Here is a 20,615-nt window from a genome sequence, read left to right on the forward strand (position 1 = left end):
TGACTGTGATTTGCTTCCAAATGAGATTGGGGAGTGAATTAGGGTAAGATTGGCTATGGCACAAGATTGACCATAAATTGGTCATTTTGGCAAGGTTGTAGGTATGTCAAGATTGCTGTTACTGGCCTACTTCTGTATATGCTTGAAATTCACCATAATAAAAATAAAATAACAAAACTAGGTTAAAGAACCTTTAAACTCCGTCATTATTACTGGTTATGGTAAACTTATTTATCAAAAGCTTTCTATCAACTATAACTAAGTCATAGGTTGGCTGATGGGTGATAAGGGTAGAGTGTGTGCAAAAAAATGAGAGAAAGGCTCTCATTTGTTGTTGTAAGTTGACCCAAAATAAATGATAAAATCCAAATTTGTTGGTAAAAGGAGGTCCACTGAAAGATAAAATATGCATCATCGGATTTTTTTTTTTTTTGAGAAGCGTTTTCATTTGTTTATTGAAACAATATCTTTGAAGCATAAAAGGGTTTATATTTGAAGTTGTTAGGATTTGCTTGCATCCAGAATATTACCTTAAATAATTAATGGAGGAAACATCAGAGCCTGCCCCTCTCTGACCTATAGATCTTTAGACAGCGCTGAAAGAGTTGATGGTATACAATGCTTTCTTTTCCTAACCTGTCAGGCCCCTTTGGAGGCATCCTAAATTTGCTGATGGATTTCTAAAGTAACTGATGTTTGATGTTAGGCAGCTTTGGGGGAATTGTTCAAGGTATTGTGATTGTTTGTAGTGCATAGAAATATATGCTTTTTATGATCTGTTCAGCTCTCTTTGTGACCCTCTGTTCTATGATTAGATTATGCTTTAAAAAAAACTAAACTGCATCTGACATATGACTTGATCTTTCTTCCTCTAATTACCGAACAAAACCAAATAAAATTTCTTATTGGAGATTCCGGGTTTGAATAATCTACTTTTTATTTTTGATTATATACACTCTCATTTGAAGTATTCTGTAAATATTTATTGTACCTTCTATCATATTTGGGAAATTGTACCTTTCTCAGTTCCCATTAGAATTGACAGCATATATTAGTTTGTAGAGATAGCCATTATAAAGAGAATATTCCCTGATGGGTGCACAGAAATATATTCTCTACTGTGTTACTTCATGCTGGTCAAAAAGTCTTAGACAAATGACTTATGATAGGGAAATTGTTCTTTGGAATATTTATGTCTTCACCTTAGAGATCGACTTCTTATTTATTTTTTCTGTGATCTCATGGCCATTACTGATCACAGTTTGGGGTCTGTGTACGAAAAGGTAAAATATCTTTGACTCCCTCATTTTTTTTCAGAGAATTTCAAAGCCTTTGATTCTAGTGACTTGTCTCTTTCAAATATTTACTATCCCCCCCGCCCCAACCTCCCACCACAGATTTTCAGTGCCTCCTGACCACTGCATTTTGGATCAATTAGCTTTATGTCTTCTAGGACACTCAGGTTTTGTATCTGAATAAAAATATTTGCAAGTGCTTTGGGCACTGTTGCATAGCACTATAACTTTGATGTCAGTTAAGGGACAAAGTCATATTTCCTTTCTTCCTTGGAGAATCAATAATGTGGTCATACTTGCAGAGACAGGCACATCTGAATCATGGGCAGGGCAGTACATTATTTTCAAATCTCTCTTCTCCCAAAGGTCCCTCAAGTCTAGTCCTCTTTGACAGTTTCATCATGAATGCTCTACAGTCTTATTGTCCTGGGCAACCTTAGAAAAGTTCTATGCAAAACAGTATGATTAATACAGTGTCTTTTACTGGATCCTGTGTGTTATTCCCAAAACAATAGTTACATTTTATTTCAATAGCACACTCCATGGCATGTGGCTTGGATTTGATATGTGGTGTGATTATGTTCTCTGTGTCATGGGGAATTTTGAGCATGTCTTATGAATAATTTCTCTATACCTTCAATATACTCTATTTCTTTTATTCTATTTATTTGCTAACGCAAAAAAGTGGAGTGACTGTTATACATAAACATTTTGCAGGGTAAGTGAAGGAACATGCAACAAGGTAGGGAGGAAAGGCTTTATGTAATGCCTTTTATATGCCTTATATGTGATAGTATAGGGCCTGGAACATAGATGGTGGTGGTTTTAATGGCATTCTCGTTGCTGTTGCTGCTTCTGTAACTATGAGCATCATCATTTTTCTAATGCTTTTGTCAGATCTCATTCTACTGTTTTTAGAGAGTATGATTTCTTTGCTGAAAGAGGCATTAAGAACTATGATAATCATGGTTAGGCATCATGGATTGGAGATGAGAGCATCATATAAAAGCCTAATATGTTTTCAATAAATGAAGTTCATTCTAATCTGCTTGACTCCCTTACTCTTGAATTTGTTGACTAAGATTATTCTCTGATTATCGACCAGGACAGGACCCAGGTCATTAAACCCAATTATTGTGAACGGCGCCGGCTGTGCATTCACATTACCTGGGGTCAATTCCTGGTTCCCATGCTCGGGAGCTGTGTAACCTTCACTCTCCATCTTATTTCTTCATGTCTAAATGGGAATCACAAAATTAATGCTTGTTGGAAGGATTAAATTTGGTAGTAAAATAAGTGACCACCCAGTGCCTGGCAGGTCATGAGCAATCAGTACCTCGGGGCCATAAGTTTTATTGTTGCTCTAATTGTTGTTATTACTGTTATTTGTCACTACGTTGTTGCTGTTTCTATTTCTACCATGAGGTCCAAATTCTTACCTGTTACCTGACCAAGAACCTTTGTCCTTCTGTGTGCTGTGTGTACTTTCAACTTTCTGAAGTGAGTCTACAGAACTCAAACCCAACCAAGATAGTTCACCTTTCATTCATACCATGAACAGAGTAGAAGAATCTTGTACTGTACTTTTGTTAGGGAAGTCTGGATTAAGTCCTTTTACATTGTAGACTGATCATTAAATCCAACTTTGAGCCTCCTACCCACCAAGATAAAAATGATTAGTATGTCCTTGACTTGATTCCTGAAACAGGCATGTTTATATTCTCTGTGTTTATATTTGTTTGTCTATACTGATTATTATAGATATAAAACATCAGTTAATCTTTGGCATGAAATCTATATGTCAGAATAATAATGTAGTATTCTGTGCCGTAGTTGTAGATCGCAAAATTTTTATGAAATATTTTAACAACAGTACTGCCCTTACTGGGCTCTGCACAGAGACCTATAGTAACTACTACATAACGTGGTTAGTGTAATACCTCACAAGATAGTACACATTCAGTAGGCATAAGCTAATGATATCAAAGAAGATATAATAGAAGACCTAACTCTTTTAGAAACTCAAAGATGAATGTAAACATTCAAATTCCCTTTCTGCATCTCTTCAAAGCAAAGGAGTAGATAATGACAGGAATGAAATATTTGCCAATTCTCTTTGTAGTATTCATTTTGGGCACCAGCCATTTTTCTGATTTTTGTTATGTTCAAGATTGTGTGTGAAACATTCTAAACAATGAAGTTGCATTCAAAGAAATGAAAAAAAAAAAAGTAAAATCCTCAAGCTGTGAAAATTGTCTTTCCCCTTTTTATGGGTTAATGACAGACTTTCTTTTAACTTTCTTCATATTTCTTACTTTTATAGGAAAAAGGAAAGTGATTGTTTGAATTTGATATCACAATAGATTCTTTCCTTAAAAGTACTGAACTCTATAGGCATAGTTTTGTTTTTGGTAATGCTAATCTTTACCTGAACTCTGTGCTCCTGGAAAACAGCAATAGATAAAGGAATCTGCTACCCTTGTGTTCAGGGAAAAGGCTTGCAAAGAACCACTCTTGCCCAGAAGGCTACGACTAATGGGTGCCCCTCTCCGGTACCTATGGAGAAGCCAGACATAGACCCCTCCCATATTCTCCTCTTTGGCCTGAAATGTTCCTACCCTCTGTCCGAATACTTGTTGACTTAAATTCAATGACCACATTGTAGCCAAGCTTCTCACCTTCTCCCAGCCCTGTGAACTTTGCCCTGTCCTTGATCTTTGGAATGCAGAACAGCTCCTGAGAAATGGCTGACCTCAGGGAAACCCTTTACCTGGTTGTTATGTCATGCTGTATGTTCATCCCATTTCCCTAAGCCTGGGTCTTTCTAGATTTGTTTGCCTCTCCCTAGAAAAGAAATTCCTTTCTGCCTGACCTTGGAGACAAGAGCTCTCTCCCTACTGCACTAGTCTCCCTCTTCCTATCACCATGGTCCCCCTCTCCTTACTGCCATTATCTTTTCAAATAAGGTCCATCTTTATCTAAGCCTGTGTTTGTTTATATTTAACATTTGCATTTATTTCCTCTGTGGCCCATAACTCTTCACTGGTTTTAGTGTTTAAAGCATCTTTATGCTAACAGCATCAGAACTTCCTATGTTTTAGGGTCTTCATATGGTACTTCTGACTCTATTTCTCTGTCTCCTACAAGGGGAGTATTTTAATTTATATTTTACCCCCAAGAACAATAAAGTTCAAGGTAAGTTAAATAACTTTTCAAATGGTTCCATACCACCTAAATGAGAGGCTTGGAGTATGAAGATTGCCGTGACTGACTTCATAGTTCTGTTTGTTGTTGTTGTTGTTGTTGTTTTCTCTACCTGCCACTGTGACCACCTTGATGTCGTGGTTACTACCACAAACAACAATGATGAGGACAGCTGTACTATTGAGTGAATTGATGCTAGATTTTTTTTTTTTTTAAGATTTATTTGAGAGCGAGAGCATGAGCGAGGGGAGGGGCAGAGGGAGAGGGAGAAGCAAGGAGCCTGATACGGGGCCCGATTCCAGGACCCCCAGATCACGACCGATGGAGCCAACCAGGCGCCCCTGCATGCTAGTTCTTACGCTAAGTGCTTAGTGTGTATGTTCCTACATAATACTGACCACAGAGCAGGGAGGTTGATGGCATTAATACTCCCATTTTGTTTACACTAGAAGAACATGAGGTTTGGGCAGATGAGCTGTTTGGGACAAGCCCATGAAGTTGGTATCTAAGTCTGTATGTAAATGACCACAAAACTGGTTCGCTTCACCTTGTCACTATTTACAGACCACCCGGGATCCGGGATACAGCCCATCCACTTCCTCCACTGCCGACTGCCGTTCTGAGCACACACTTCTCCAGCTCAGCGCTTGGGTGCTTTGCTGGTGTGGTTTTTCTGGTGAGGCTGTATGGCTTTGGTTTCAAAGTAATAATCACAGTATTAAATCTGCTCTCTTCATGTTGAGTTTAATGTTTATTTGCTGTTTTGCACATAAATAAATGATCGATTAGGAAAATAAGGCTTTTCAGATCCTCTGGCATATGTCATATTAGCCAAGGGGGAATATATTTTAAGTGACTGAGTTACTTAATCTTCCCTGACCTTTAATTCCTTCGTCTGTTCAATGGGCATCACAAGATACCTAATTGATAGAGATGCTGTGAAGTTTGAAAGAGTAATGAACACAGAGTCCCTGTCGCAGTACCTGGCACACACACACACTCAGTTGCTACTCTTATTTTCCTTTTTTCCCACAAGTGACTGGTTTATATCAAAGGAGTATAGTATCTTTTTCTGGCATGAGCCAAGTTCTAGAGGTGGGAAAAGGCAGATAACTTGGCTCATTGTAACAGTCGCTATATTTGCTATTTCAATAATGCTAATTTAAAAATTGGGAGTTGTATTTTGTTGGGTGTTGCACCTGTAAAATTGAGCCTCTCGTGCCTCACTTGTCCTGTTTTGATGATGTGGTTAATGCTTTTCTTATCTAATCATTAATCAATGCAGTAATTGTAATATAGAAATGAACATTGTGGAATTTCCAGAACTTTCCAAAACCATTAATTTAACCCTATAAAATTGGTCTATAAACATGACCAGTGTGTTTTTATTTGTTTTGTTTTGTTTTTTTTAATTACATATGAGCATGACCGAAGCTCTTTGGGGCTTCATCCATCCTCGTTTGCTATATTCAGTTGACTTAAGATTCTGAGGCTTACTTTTTCATTAATTCTGAATTTTTCAAATTACTATAATGTGAATACATGTTCGTTTTCCCCTGGATGTAGAAAGGAAGCTTAATGATGAAAATTATTTCGGCCTCCTATAGCAGAAGAAAGTCTCGCCTTTGGTGTTGCTATGGTCAGGGTTGACATTCACAGCCCTCTGTCAGTCTCGTCTCCTTCCTTTCTCTTGAGTGTGGTAAGCAGACATGGTACCTGTCTGGATTGTGTCCCTGCCGGCGTTAGGGAGGAAAATGCATCGGAATTGACAGAGATGACTTTTTCCTGTTCTGAGTGTAAGGTTCCATAACCTTCTCCCCAAATGACGTGTCTGCCCCTGATACAGTTCCAGTGTTGTTACTCATAATTCCCTGTGAGGTTGGGTTTCATGTGCAAGTGCCTTCAACTCTGTGTTTCTAAAGGATAATTCGTTCCCACCAAACCGCGACTTCTTCCACTTGTTCTGTCCGTTAATGTGTTAATGGTCTTCCCACCACCGCATTTTTTTTTTTTTAAGCCTTGAAATATTCTTCTCCATATTGTCTCTCCGGGTCCTGTTCATTCTCTCACATCCCTCTTTACTATTTCCACTCTGTATCCCAAGCTCAGAGTTGTTGCTCTCTCTCTCTCTCTTCCTATCATATTTTAATGGGCTCCTAATTGATCTCCCCGCCTCCAGCTCCCCTCAGCCCTTTAGTTAATCTTGGAACAGTGCTCATACAAATTAAGTGCTTTAATTACTGTTTGATTTCAACTGAACTTTACCGAAGAAACTGGCTATCTGTGTGAGGATGGATATTTTGGCATTGGTGCATATTTTGTGACCAGCACTTTGAGAGCGAAGAAGTACCACTTGCAAGTGCATTTACCTGTTTGTTAAATTTCCTTTGCATCATTTACTGTAACACACTTAGGTGTACAATCAACATAATAGCTTCAGCTTTTTCAGTTTTTTTTCTTAACAAAAAGGATCAACTCTGGAACATGCATCTCATTAGTATTAAAAATACTCAGTCTCTGTAAAATGAATATAATAAGAGACATTTCTATAATATAAGACCAAAGGAGATAAATGTCGGGTTGTCAAAAAACTTAAATGAATAATGGTATTTGAGACATTTGTTTTTCTTGCAATTTGAGATATGATAATTACTGGTATTTAAATTTGCCCCCCCAACTTCTCTTGCCTCTATGTCTTGGGGATTGGGGGCTTTTGGACTCATCAGGCATTTTCCTATCCTGCCAGAAGTTTCTTCAGGGATTATCAATGGTTTTCTGTTCTCTGTGAAAAACAAAGAAAGTACAGTTGAAAGGCAGCAAAGACTAGACTGCTTTTAAAGCAGAGCATTTTATAAAACTTTACAGCATGGAAAGAGTGGGAATTTGGTTTGAAGAAATAAATGGGCCTAAGAATGAACTGTTTAAAAGGTGAAGTCTTACAATACCATCTTGGTATAAAATTAGTTTAGTAAGTTAATAAAAATAGGATTAATCCCAAATTATCCCCTTTATTTAAAATGTGGCTCTTGGGGCACCTGGGTGGCTCAGTCGTTAAGTGTCTGCCTTTGGCTCAGGTCATGATCCCAGGGTCCTGGGATCGAGCCCCACATCGGGCTCCCTGCTCCGCGGGAAGCCTGCTTCTCCCTCTCCCACTCCCCCTGCTTGTGTTCCCTCTCTCGCTGTGTCTCTCTCTGTCAAAATAAATAAATAAAATCTTTAAAAAAAAAATAAAACATGGCTCTTCTTGGGGCACCTGGGTGGTTCAGTGGGTTAAATGTTCACCTCTTGGTTTTTGGCTCAGGTCAGGATCTCAGGGTCATGAGACTGAGCCCTGCATTGGGCTCTGTGCTGAGGGTGGAATCTGCTTGGGATTCTCTCTCTCCCTCTGCCTCCCTCTCCCTGCCCACACTTTCTTATGACAGGGGAAGATTTGAGGACATGGACTTAACCTGAGCCTTTAAAGTCATGTCAAGAATGTGGGGGAGGAGTGCCTAGCTGGCTCAATTGGTAGAAATATGACTCTTGATCTCAGGGTCAAGGTTTTGAGTTCAAGCCCCATGTTGAGCATGGAGCCTACTTAAAAAAAGGCGGGGAACTGGTAATTTCTTCTCCTTGGGTCGTGCCTTTTTGAGCAAGAGACAAGAGGATCTTTTAGTGGGCTCTGTTCTGCCATGGTGTTGGGTATTAAGTAGGTAGTTTGATGTCCATTTCCTTCTACACTTTCAAAGGATTTAAGGGGAAGTTAATACGTCTGGTGACACACCTGCACTCTGTAGATAAAGGGCTAATGATATGATCTCCCACAAAAGAAACGTCTGACATCCCTTTTTGCAACAGTCTTGCTAGAAGGGACAGGAGTCCAACCCAATGTGGATGTTATTTTCTTAAGTAAAGTTACACTGATTTGTGGAAAATAATAAGAGAATTAAAAAAAAACCCTCTCACACCCCTTTATTGTGCTAGGTCCTGTGCTAAATATTTAATCTCACCCCAAGTGTAAGATAGATATTGTTACCTTAAGTGTTTTACGGTTCTGGATGCTGAAGCCCAGATGGGTCAACTGCTCAAAGCCAGAGTTCGACAGAGTCTAGGTTCTTTGGGTTAAAGCCATGTCCATAACCACGCCATCCCTCTAGACATGCTGTAACCTCTCAGTGTGGATGGCTTTGCAAGATCATGATTATAAGGAGTCAAGATTTTATGCTCTTTCCTCCCCTGAGAAATACTGGATTTAGTAGAAGTTTCCTACCTCTCTTCGGTAAGGGAGGAATAGAGGAAAGGATGGTGGGGAGAGCAGAGTGATGTGTATTGAATCACTATCAGTGAATTGCAGTTTTTAGGGCTAGTACTTCTGATTGAAAGACTGAGTTCCACAGAATTCTGCCCGTGGTCAGGGTTCAGTGGTTAGTCTTATGTGATTGAATCCATATGCACTGAATTAAGTACAGATACATCGTTTTCTGTCAATTTGCAGATTTTTTTTTTTTGGAACTAAACCTGATTCCCAAGAGAGAAGAAAAACAAGATTTTTTTTCTTCTTCTCAACATTTACATGAAATAACACCTAAATACTTTTAAGTGTGAACAAATGTCCCATGGTGTTCAGTAATGTGATATGGTTATCTGTCTCCTTCTACCACTTACAAAATGAAGAAAAGATTTTGAGGAGAATAGTGTCATTTTTAAATGTTTGTGTTCTCAAAGTTCTCCTTCCATGCTGAAGTCTGAGGAGGTGATGTATTGCCCCACTGATGAAGCTCCAGAAGAGATTAGCTGGAGCTGCTACCTCCCTCTCCCTGCCCCAGGCAGAGTGTTCAGGTGGTTGGTCCATGGCAGGCTGCCGGCATGTCTCAGGAATGTACAGAATGATCCAGAGCAGAGTTGGTCTTGTCTTGGTCAGTCTCTGGGGAAGATTGTGCCGTGTCAGCCCTGACAGGGTCAGAAGGTTCTCATGGTTCGTGTTTGGATGCATCCAGGGAGGACTTTTGAAACACCTGTACCTCTGAGGGACCTCCCTGCAGTGATTTCCTATTAGTCTAGGGATGAAGACAAAAGTGCTTTACAGTGTTCTACAGGGCCCTACTCAGCATAGTCCCGACATACCCCTCGCCTCTTACCTCCTGCCACCCATTGTCCCCAGTGCTCGCCACCTCTCTGTGCTGATGGGCTGGATGTTGTGCTCACCGGGCCCTTCCCTGCGCCCCCCCCCCCCCCAGTCCTTTGCAGGTGCTTTGACCTCTTCCCTCTTCTCTGCCATTCCTGAAGCTCTTAGCTCAAATGTCATTTCTGCAATGGTGGTCTGTTCTCCCTGCTTAGGGCTAATTCCTAGGAGATTACAGACTTTTAGCAGGAGAGAGGGTCTGATGATTGAGAGCCTGGAATCTCAAGCCATTCAGCTGCACCTCAAGCCAAACTTGGCCTCTTAGCAGCCCTGGGACCTCTCTGTGTCTCAGTGCTTCTTCCGTGACATGGAGATGTAACAGCATCTCATTCTTAGAGGTGTGATGATGATGAGAAGAGCTGATGTTAGAATGGCACCTGATGCCCAGCAGGGGCTCATTATGTGGCAGTTCTTTTTAATATTTGATTAATGACCATTCTTCCATTAGACTTGACCTCTGGGTGGCAGGGGCTGTGCTATTTGTGTTCAGCAAGGTCCTCCTGCTCCTGGCATGATGCCTGGCCCATCATAGGTACCCCTTCAGTGTGTGTTTACTGTGGGCCGACCCTGCATTAGGCAGACTGTGAATGCTTCAACCTCTGTTTGAATCAGTACTCGAGTCAGTAATAGGATTTAGAGATGTACTCTTGGCACACAGATGTTGCTAGTTTTTTCCCTGGCAGCCAGGGCACTTTCTATAATGTGGCCCTTTACTCTGGGCCTTTGGGTACAAGGACTGTCTCAGCAAATGGGTCATCCTACCCAGGATCCTGACCCTGATACAGGGGTGAGTCCTATCTTGCATGCGTGTCCCATTTCCACTAAACTAGTGGTTTTCAGATTTTTATTTTTAAACTGCACTTTTTTTTTTTTTTTAAGTTATAATCTTACATGGAAACTCAGTTTATCAAACTGATTCCATTAGAGGTGCTCTAGCTTGGGCTTGTTTGGGGCCTCCCATCCTCAGCCTACCTGTGACTGCCTTTGAAGACCTTTGCTTTAAACAAAATAATGGTCTGTTTTCTAAGACTATTTGTTGAGAAACTGACTTTGAATGCCTAATGGACCAACACACAGGTAATGTGCAGAAGGAAAAAGCTTCCAACATTTTATCCCAAGTAGGGAATACAGTTGAGCTTTGAACAACGTTGAACTGTGCGTGTCCACTTATACATGGGTTTCTTTTTAAGATTTTATTTTTAAGTAATCTCTACATTCAATGTGGGGCTTGAACTCACAACCCTGAGGTCAAGAGTCTCATGCTGTACTGACTGAGTGAGCCACGAGCCCCTATACATGGAATTTTTTTCACTCAATTCAGTACAGGACTGTAAATATATTTTCTCTCATGATTTTCTTTTCTTTTTTTTTTTTTAAAAAGATTTTATTTATTTATTTGACAGAGAGAGACACAGCGAGAGAGGGACCACAAGCAGGGGGAGTAGGAGAGGGAGAAGCAGGCTTCCCGCTGAGCAGGGAGCCCGGTGTGGGGCTCGATCCCAGGACTCTGGGATCACGACCTGAGCCGAAGGCAGACACTTAATGACTGAGCCACCCCGGTGCCCCTCTCTCATGATTTTCTTAACACTGCCTTTTCCTCTAGCTTTATTGTAAGAATACAGTAGATAATACATATACAGAATTTGTGTTAATTGAATGTTTATGTTTAGGGGAAGGCTTCTGGTTGATAGTAGGCTATTAGTAGTGAAGTTTTGGGAAGTCAGAAGTTGCATGTGGAATTTTGACTGCCCTGGGGGATCAGTGCCTCTAATCCTCATGTTGTTCAGGAGTCAACTATAATTTGAAGAGGCCCTGTCTTGTATAACTGAACAGTTCTTAGAGTGCTGGAGAGAAGATCCCACTATATGGCATTTTTAAGGCTACTGTATGGCTGCCTCCTTCATTTTAAAGAACAGAGATGTTAAATATGATGAGAAGAACGTTGCTATCCTTTTTATTAGTTTCTTGATTTCATTTAACGGACTCATGCAGTATGGTAATGTCTCCCAGGGCTGCTGGGGAGTCTTTCTATGTATATTTATATATATTTGTATTAATAGAAGAGAAAATGTAAGTGTAGAATGTGTGAGAATGTTGCAAAATACAATCCAAGTTCTGGGTTTCTATCAGTCTAAGACTAGAAATGGTGAAGTGGGGGCATCTGGATGGTTCATGTGGTTAGGCTTCTGATTCTTGATTTCAGCTCAGGTCATGATCTCAGGGTCCTAGGATAGCAAGCCCTGTGTCAGGGCCCTGCTGGCTCTCTCTCTCTCTCTTTAAAATAAATCTTTTTTTTAAAAAAAGAAAAGAAATGCTAGAATTGGATTTTTGTTATTTTTTAATCAAAAAGAAAATTGTGATTAAGGCTCACTCTTTGATAACATATTTACTATTAGACAATTTGAAATAATTAGACCTTTTTTGGTGATTCTAGAAATATTTCAAATAAAGATCTCATTTTTCAGTTTGAAGAAAAAAAAATTTGGTCATACCATGGAATTGAGAATTGTTAAATTTTTTTTTATTTTTTCCCCATGAACATTAGCGGATTTTTTTTAAAAGAAGTTTTCTGTGCCAGGGTTGCTATATATATTCTTTTTTGTTATTTTTTAAACTTCATTAAAAAATGCATTTTCTTTAAATAGAGTCCTAAGTTTGGGATTGATGACTAAGGATCCCTTAAATTCATGTCTACTTAAATTAATTCACTACTTTCAACGTGAATTTTCTTCTGAACAAGGAATGAAAAAATATTTAGCTTATATGGGCCATCTGGCTTTAAAACGTGGAGAATTTTCTTTTAGACTGCATCTATTTTAGTGTGACTATAGGATTAGAATTCCAATGAATCCTAAACAGAAGACTCACAATTCAAACTTTATGCTTTGGGGATTGTAAATCAGAGCACATATGGGATGATACATGTTTTGGGAGAAATGGATCCTCCTGGCCCACATGTAAAATTAAAACTATCTGTATTGTGTGTTTATTGAATGTAGTTATTTTACCAAGATGGATCTGAATAAACAGTTCCTGGATTTTTAATCTTATCATTGGGATAATTAAAAACTAAAAATGTCTTTTTGTCAAATTATCATACAATATAAATGCTCAGTAATGTTCTCAACTTATAAGGTTGCTCAGAAAAAGTAATGGCTCTCCCTGTTTTCTCATGGCTCATTTTTTACCATCTAATAAATAACAAGAAAGGGTCTTATTATCCTTGGAAGGAAGCTATGAATCCTGTGGTTAGTCTGAAGACATCGGACTTCTTTCCCCATAGGCCTTTTACTCTGACAAGACAAGATATTTGGACAAAGATATTCATAATTACTATAGCCAAGAAACTTGGCTTTACTTTAACATTTATCAAAATATGTACTGAGAAAGTTTATTCCCCAAAAGGTCAGCAGAAAAGTTCAAGGCAAGTTCAACTGGTGTATCTGTTGAAACACGTCTCAACCTTCAGATATTTTAATATGTGAGTATGCATCATGAATCTATGTGAAGAGAGGGTGTGAGGAGGAGGGCAATGTTAGGCAGTGATTTCCAGATGATTTGACTCCAGAATATTTTGTAGGACTCTCATTCTGCTGATGACCCCTCGGGGGAACTTTATGTGTGATTGGGGATGTGTAGGCTTGTTAATACAGACTTCCCTGGGTTCTTGATAGCATTAGATTCTCCTGTCCTACCTCACCCCAGTACATCTTAACATTTCTGAAATTGGGATGCAGTTTGCAGTCATCACATACTTGTTTTCCTTCTTTAATTCCAACAGAGCTATTAGTGAATTGATGGTGCCTTTGAATTAAGTAAATTATTAAGTAATGCAGCTTTAAATTAGAATTTAGTCATTATTTCAGCCCATCCCATAGTAAGTATAGTATTAAGTGTAAAGAATTAAATGAGAGGAAAAAGACTATTCTGTTTTGTGGAAAATTTGTTTACTATGATACAATGAGCTTTGTTTTCTAGAATTTCTGGGATCTGGTTAAAAAATAATTATCACTCATAGTTTTGGGTAGCTTAATATAGTTGTGGCCCATGCTAAGTGCTTTCCATAGAGGTACCTGTGGGAGGTGGTATTAACCTCATTTTAAAAGTGAGGAAAAATGAGACCCAGAGAGATTCAGTAATTTATATACCCTGCTCGCTGTGGAGGAAGGAGATTTTAATCCCAGGCAGCCTGACTATCCTAACCTACTCATTGTTCAACTTCATTGAGCATTGTTATTTATTCTTTTCAGGTAAACTTCTTATACTTTGGCTTTGTGACATGTACCAGTGAGTCCTTGAACTGGGTCTTTACTAGAACCACCTCTAGTGGGGCTCTTGGAAACTAGAGATTCCTGGGCCAAATCCCCAAGAGATACTTATTCACTAGCTCTGGGGTGAGATTTGGGAAGCTGGTTGTCAACTTTGTTTTTTTAATATAAAAAAAAAGTTCAAGTGATTTTGATTGAGCTAGATTTGGGAATGACTGATGAACAGATAATAAGTGCTTTCTTTCCACCAAAGGTTAAAATGTAATAAAATGCAACATAGTCCCCAAACCATGAAGAGCATAATTAAATGTTGTATGACCCTGAAGGCCCCCATCCTATCTCACAGAGCATCGGGACGCTGATTTCCTGCATCCATTATTGGCACCTGGAGGTGGCAGTCAGGGTGTGTTGATGAAGCAGATAGGCATAAACCCGCTTGGTACCTTTGCCTGAAATGTATGAGGGCGCCTTCATGCCTCCTGATCCATATGGTCCTCTTACTGTATTAAAAACCTTCTTTAAGAATAATCTCAGTGTAAACTATCACAGATGGAGATGAGTAAGGTGTCAACACACCTGACCTTTCAATCTTCAGCCCTGATGGCAATAAAAAAGGGAGCCCCTCTAATCTGCCTGCAAATAGCTGCAGCTTCCTTGATCTGGTCTAATCAAAGGAACAAGCCCATAGGGGCTTAAAGGATTCTATGCTGCCACCGCTGCCATTAATTTAATTGCTGTGTGTAGTGAATTATGGGGAAGTTGAGTTAAACACTGAAATCTTTGGGGCAAGAGAGTAAGTAGGTTAGTTCCGTAATTCGTGTTGTCTTTAATAAGAAGGGACATAGTGTCCCCCCCCCACAGTGCGACTTAGCAAAACTGATAGCTGTGTCTAAAGTCAGCATGGAAGGGAAGGTAGCAAGTCAGGTCTGGTCTTGGGAGATGGGCAGGGGTGAGTGTGACAGCGTAGGTGTGAAGTTAATGCTCTTGAACTTCAGTGAAGACTGGGAGCCTCCCTCATTTGAGGTATCTGGGAATTATGCAACCTTTCTGTTTCCCTTGGGCTATGTGATAAGTAAAAAAGATACACCTTTTCAAATATTTAAAAAATTATTAATATTTAAATGCACCTCTGTGTTTTGTGTTGTACAAATCCAGCTGTGAGCCATTATTATCCAGGGAATCTGATCAAATGTGAATTAATTGAGTCTGGTGGCCCTTTATATGGCAACTCTCTGTTAGTCTGGCTCCCTGGTACAGTCTTCATGCATATGGACTGGTCATCTTTTGGATTAATTGACCAGTTAAATTGATCAGTTCATTGCATGAGTCCAACCACTGCTGGACATAGTTTACCCAGTTGTTGGTGGTATTTCATTTAAGCTGCATTTGGTAAGCAGGTTTGTTTAATAATGGATTTTGATCCTTTAAAATAAAATTGTTTTCCTCCTCACGAATTTCCGTTTTCTGATGCCAGCCTTATCCTAGCCCATTTTTCCCTACTGACAAACATTTATCAAAATAAATTTTCCAGTTGAGCATGTGGCTGTTACAAGTCAAACAGAGCAGTCATTTGCAGGATTCCTCATTTGCAGAAGCTAATCATTTGTTTTAGTTATTTCTATTAGGTTGCATAATCTTGAGAAAAGGGCATGTGGTATAGGATATTGCTTCCATGTGAGTTAAAGGACTCTTTAGGAATCATAATATCCATAAACGTTATTAGTAATGGCACAAACATATGTTGAATGCCTATTGTATGCCTGGCACTGCACTAATTAAGCAAAATATTATCTCATTTTAATTAATGCTTACAACAAGCCTGTTTTCATTGGTAATTGGTTCACTTGTTGGTTCTGGAGACTTGCATGTAGATAAGTTGCTTTCATCCTGTTTCATGGGAAAGAGTAGACTGTCCCCTTGTAAAGGCTCATGAGAAGATGGTAGGTCTGAAGCTCAATACTGGGGAAGAAAACCAGTCCTCAAAGTCTACTAGGAAGTGAGTAGCCCTTGTTGTCTAAGACCCTGACTTAAAATGGAGTTCAGTCTTTGGTGAAAAAGAGAATCCTGTCTGATCTTCATGAAAATCCAACCTGAGTTGGAGCCCACGTGAATTCTAATTAAACATGTGTCTGCAGTGGCTGAGTCATTTACCTCCTTTTCCTGCTCCCACCTATTTACTCCGGCCCCACACCTCACCCCCACCTGACCTTCATTTGCATTTGGAATGTAAATATTGCTTTAAAAAAGAAAATATATTCTCAAGGTGCTTATGCTGTAATATAGTGGATATGGACATTGACTTGAAAGCTGGGTTCAAATCATAGCTATAATATGTTTGAGCTAATGAAACTTGGGTGAGGGTTTGAACCTCTCTGTGCCTCAGTTTCCTTTAAAACTCTGAGTAATAGTAGCATCACCCTGGAAAACTATGGAAGATGAGATCATGTATGTTATAAGCTTAGCCTAATGACGAGTACCTAGAAAGGGCCCAAGTTGTGTGTAAGAAATGGCGGCTTTTTTTTTTTTTTTCCCGAAGATAGATTTGGGACCTAAAAAATTAAATTAGATTAAAAAATAATGACTTTTGGTGCTGTGGGATTTGTGAGCTCAAGGACTTGGGTTGCAAGAACAACAAACATGAGCCTACTTATTTAATAGAATGTGCCCTCAATGAGGGGCTGATCTACTTTCAGCTTGAGGAGTGCTTTAGAATTTTAATTATTTAGAGGAGCTTCCCAGGGTAATAGAAGTTGCTTTATGGTTGCTTTCTCTCCATGTCAAACTGAAGGGATAATTGTAACAAATGAGCGTTTGCATGCCAAGATGTGATGCAGCAAATGAATTTAGGGTTGCTGATGATGATAATCATCAGCATGGCTAGGGTTCTGGTTTGATCAGTAGCTGAAGACTGCTTTCTTAAGATGAAATAGTCATCTAAACGAACACGACATCTTCTCTTGAGAGTTCTTCTTGAACAACACTCTATTTTTTTCTCCTAGATATCGAAGACTCGTTACTTGGCGTGCTGTCCTCTGTAGTCTGTCTGTTCATACTGAACTACTCTAGGGAGATTTGCTCTTCCTGGTGCTCTTATTAGCATCCTTTACATAGGTCTTCATGGCACTTGTTATAGTGCAAAAAGTAGTAATAATATAATTAGCGTCCTTATGGCAGGTCATATTCGTTGAGCATATACTATGGGCCATGGAATTAAATTAGAAGCATTGTATCCTCTCATTTAATCCTCACAAATCTGTGAGGTAGGGATTTTCATCACTTCCATTTTTCAGATGAGGAAGAGGTTGAGTTAGAGACCTTGAGTGATGTACCCAAAGGCACATCTAGGATTTAAACCAGGGCTGACTGTGCAGTCTGAGCGCATAGACACTGCTGACCCCAAACTGCCTCTCTGTTGTCCAGTACCCTGCTTGTTTCCAGTCTCCTTACTTGCCAGTAAGATCCCATGGCCTCCAGTGTATGTCTCATATCCTAGCCTGGTACCTGGCATGAAGGAGGCATTCAAGCAGTAGAAAGAATGAATGAGTTCAGCCTCTTGGCATGGTGGAGACTGACAAAATGCTACCTAGCCTTTAAGAGCTTGAAAGTAAAGTGAGAGAATTTTAGTAGCATCATTTTAAATGACAGACCACTCCTGTGTCCATAGAAAATTGAATATAGTGGAAGAATGGCAAAGTTAGGTTAGAAGCATTCAGATGAGGAAGGGCACTTGATTTTTTAAGAAAAAAACTGCTCGGGCATATAATAATTAAACTGTTCATGACAGCATATAATTGTATCATTATGCACATAATTCTGTGACTGTCATTTAGATCATAAGAGAGAAAACTTACTTTCTCATGGTGTTTAATTTTGTTTTAGCTTTTCCTAAAGGAAGCATTCAGTTTGTACTTTGAACTTGTAAACTTTTGACACATCTTTACATTTTTTACTATTGTGAATCATTCATGAAAACTGTAGAAATGACTCACTGGTCCCTTTTTCATAATTTGGAGTCAGATCTTTTTATGAAGTTTAGATAAATGTTTCACTGTTCAAGGCCCCTATGTGTGCATACTTTTAATGGACCCTATTTTTTTTTTCTTTACCTTCTGTCTTATTTGGAGTTAATACTATTAGTATTACAGCCTGTAAGAATAACAACTCAATTTATTCAAGATGATTTTAATTAAAAATGTGTGCTAACTCTTCAGGGACCAGGTAGAAATTTACACTTCTCTGAAGACAGAGGTTGCTGAGTGAATTAATAATGTAAACAAGATTTTGGAGGGAATATTTAATCAACTCAAGAAACTTTGCAAGCAAGCTCCAGCACTATTTAAAAAAAAATTTTTCCCCAGCAGTTTAGAGCTATCCATTGACATTCAGAAGATTGATGTGTTAATTACTAATCATTGTTTTGAATTCATTAAGCCGGTCACATGAAATACTTTTATTTGGCCACATTCTGTTGGTCTCATACAAAATTGAATGTCATTGACTCTAACAGTGCTACATGTTGAATCCTCCCTTAATAATCACTATTTGCCATTTTCCACCAACTTTGTTATCCTAGGCACACAATAAAGCCTTTTTGCGTCTCACCTTTGCATCTGTTAAATGGAACCTTGGAGAGTTTTCCAAGATTTAAATGAGATAAAGTGTCTGCTTCATTTGTTGCAGTGCTCAGGAAAAAGTTGCTAATTCGTAGTCCAAATTAGGGCAGTTTTGTTACCAAGTGGAGCTGCTTCCCCTGCAAACTTTTCTACCTTAGAGTTGCAGCATCGTGTCAGTAATGCAGAAGCTAAAATGACATGAGGTTAGAATATTCCACCCCCTCCAACCGCCCCCACCCCCAGATTTGGGCATTTATACAAGAAGTCCTACAGAAGTGTAGAAATAAAATGTGATACATTTAATGATTTTTCTCCAAGCAAAATAAACTTGTAGAAAATCACAAGTTTTGAAACATGGATTGGAGTTGCCCCACTGAATTGTTCCTGGGATTTGTGATTCATGAACCTGCTGGAATTTGGAGCAAGGTGGTTCCTGAATCCCATCTGGGCCAGAATCCTGTGTCTTTAAGTCATCCTCATGGTTAGGACTTCGTTCCTTTGCCAAAGCTGTGATTTTTCTCTCTTCTCATACTGTAGAATTGGTCAACCATTTTGGCCCTTGTGAAATGTCCCGTGCTACCTGTGTGGTTTGCTAAATTGGGAGTGTTTCCTGATCATAGTGAGTCCGGCTTCCTTCCTTAGTATTATTTTCCTTGCCATTCAAATAAGAAATTTGAAATAATTTTCAGTTGTACTAATTTATCTTCAGGCAAAGTGAGATTGTTCATAGAATCTCGTTTCCTTTCTTGGAGTTTTTGCATCAGCATTATCAATTGACATTAAATATTCTTTGTGAAATTTTTTGCATTTATATGTTTCCTGAGAAAGCATGGAACAAGCATTTGTGATATGGTCTCATTTATTTCCTGCTATATTTTTTTCTGGAAACCTCTTAACAGCTGAATATGTCAAAGACAAGTTGTACCAGACTATTAAGGAGATGATTTTTTTCAGGCTCTTACAAGAGGGGGAATGCTCACTCATGAGCGAAGTCTCAAAGGAGGAGGAGAAGAGTTGAGGTTGGCTGGTTGTTTGTACAAAGATGGCTGGTGTAGCTTTCTTTGTAGTTGTGAAAAATTGGAAACATGCTAAATGTCCAACAATAGAGGACAGTTTATGTCAGTTATGACACTTACATGGCATGGTTCCTATGCAGCTGTTGTCAAAGATGAAGTAAAAATTGTGAGGTTTTATGAAATAAGGGCGTCATGAGGAAGGGTAGATGTGGGTCTCAGAATCTCCAAGGGCAGATTGGTCCTTGTACTTTGGGATGTTTCCCAAAACACAAAAGGGTAAGAATTTCTTGACCTTGGCTATTTCCTGGGAGCACAAGGTTCAGGTTAAGTTCAACATTGCCAGATAGATAAAACTAAGTGAAAATGATTTTTTTGGACAGTAATAAAAGATTATTAGGCTTTTCATTAATTGCTCTCTTGCTAATGTTTAATTCAAAGCATTTCAATATTGTGATGGCGTTCTTAGTTGGCTTAAGAACCCCTAGAAACAAGTTTTCATTATACAAGTAACAAGTATCCATTGTAACTCTAAACTATTAGAAACAATTCATTTGAAAGAAGTTTTATCTGTTTATAAATCTCATTGCAATAGCCTATGTGGTCTCCTCCCCAAAATATAAGAGATTACAATGTTCCACATATTAAATACTAAATGGAAACTGGCTTTTTCATTTTCTATATTAATATAGGTAAGGATTTACCTGTTGTATGAAAATTTTCTTTTGAAACAGGTAGTTTTACATTTTGAAGCCTTCTTCCATTACAAGAAACATTTATTTTAGAATATTCTTATTAATACCCTCCCACCCACACCTCTGCTTATTCTCCCCCCTGCCATTTCCCTTTATCTTTTTTCTAGTCTCCAAGTATGGATCTTCCCTATGTCTATCCTTCCTGCTTTTCCTTGACCTTATCCCATTACTGTCTTACCTAATTGCATAGCCTTCTACTGATTATCTCTTTTTGTATCAGTGATTCTTAGCCTTTCTCCCAGCCAACATACTAGAAGTGGGATTGCTGATTCCCACCAGTACAGTGGATCCTAGACTAGTGATTCT

General features: G+C 38.9%; 1 protein-coding gene across 2 annotated transcripts in view; it reads left to right on the forward strand.

Moving 5' to 3' along the window:
* Positions 1-20,615, forward strand: part of FHIT (fragile histidine triad diadenosine triphosphatase) — a 1,475,077-nt gene that overhangs the window by 737,534 nt on the left and 716,928 nt on the right. The window lies entirely within an intron of this gene.

The sequence above is a fragment of the Neomonachus schauinslandi genome, chromosome 1 (genome assembly GCF_002201575.2).
Source record: "Neomonachus schauinslandi chromosome 1, ASM220157v2, whole genome shotgun sequence".
Lineage (NCBI taxonomy): Eukaryota > Metazoa > Chordata > Mammalia > Carnivora > Phocidae > Neomonachus > Neomonachus schauinslandi.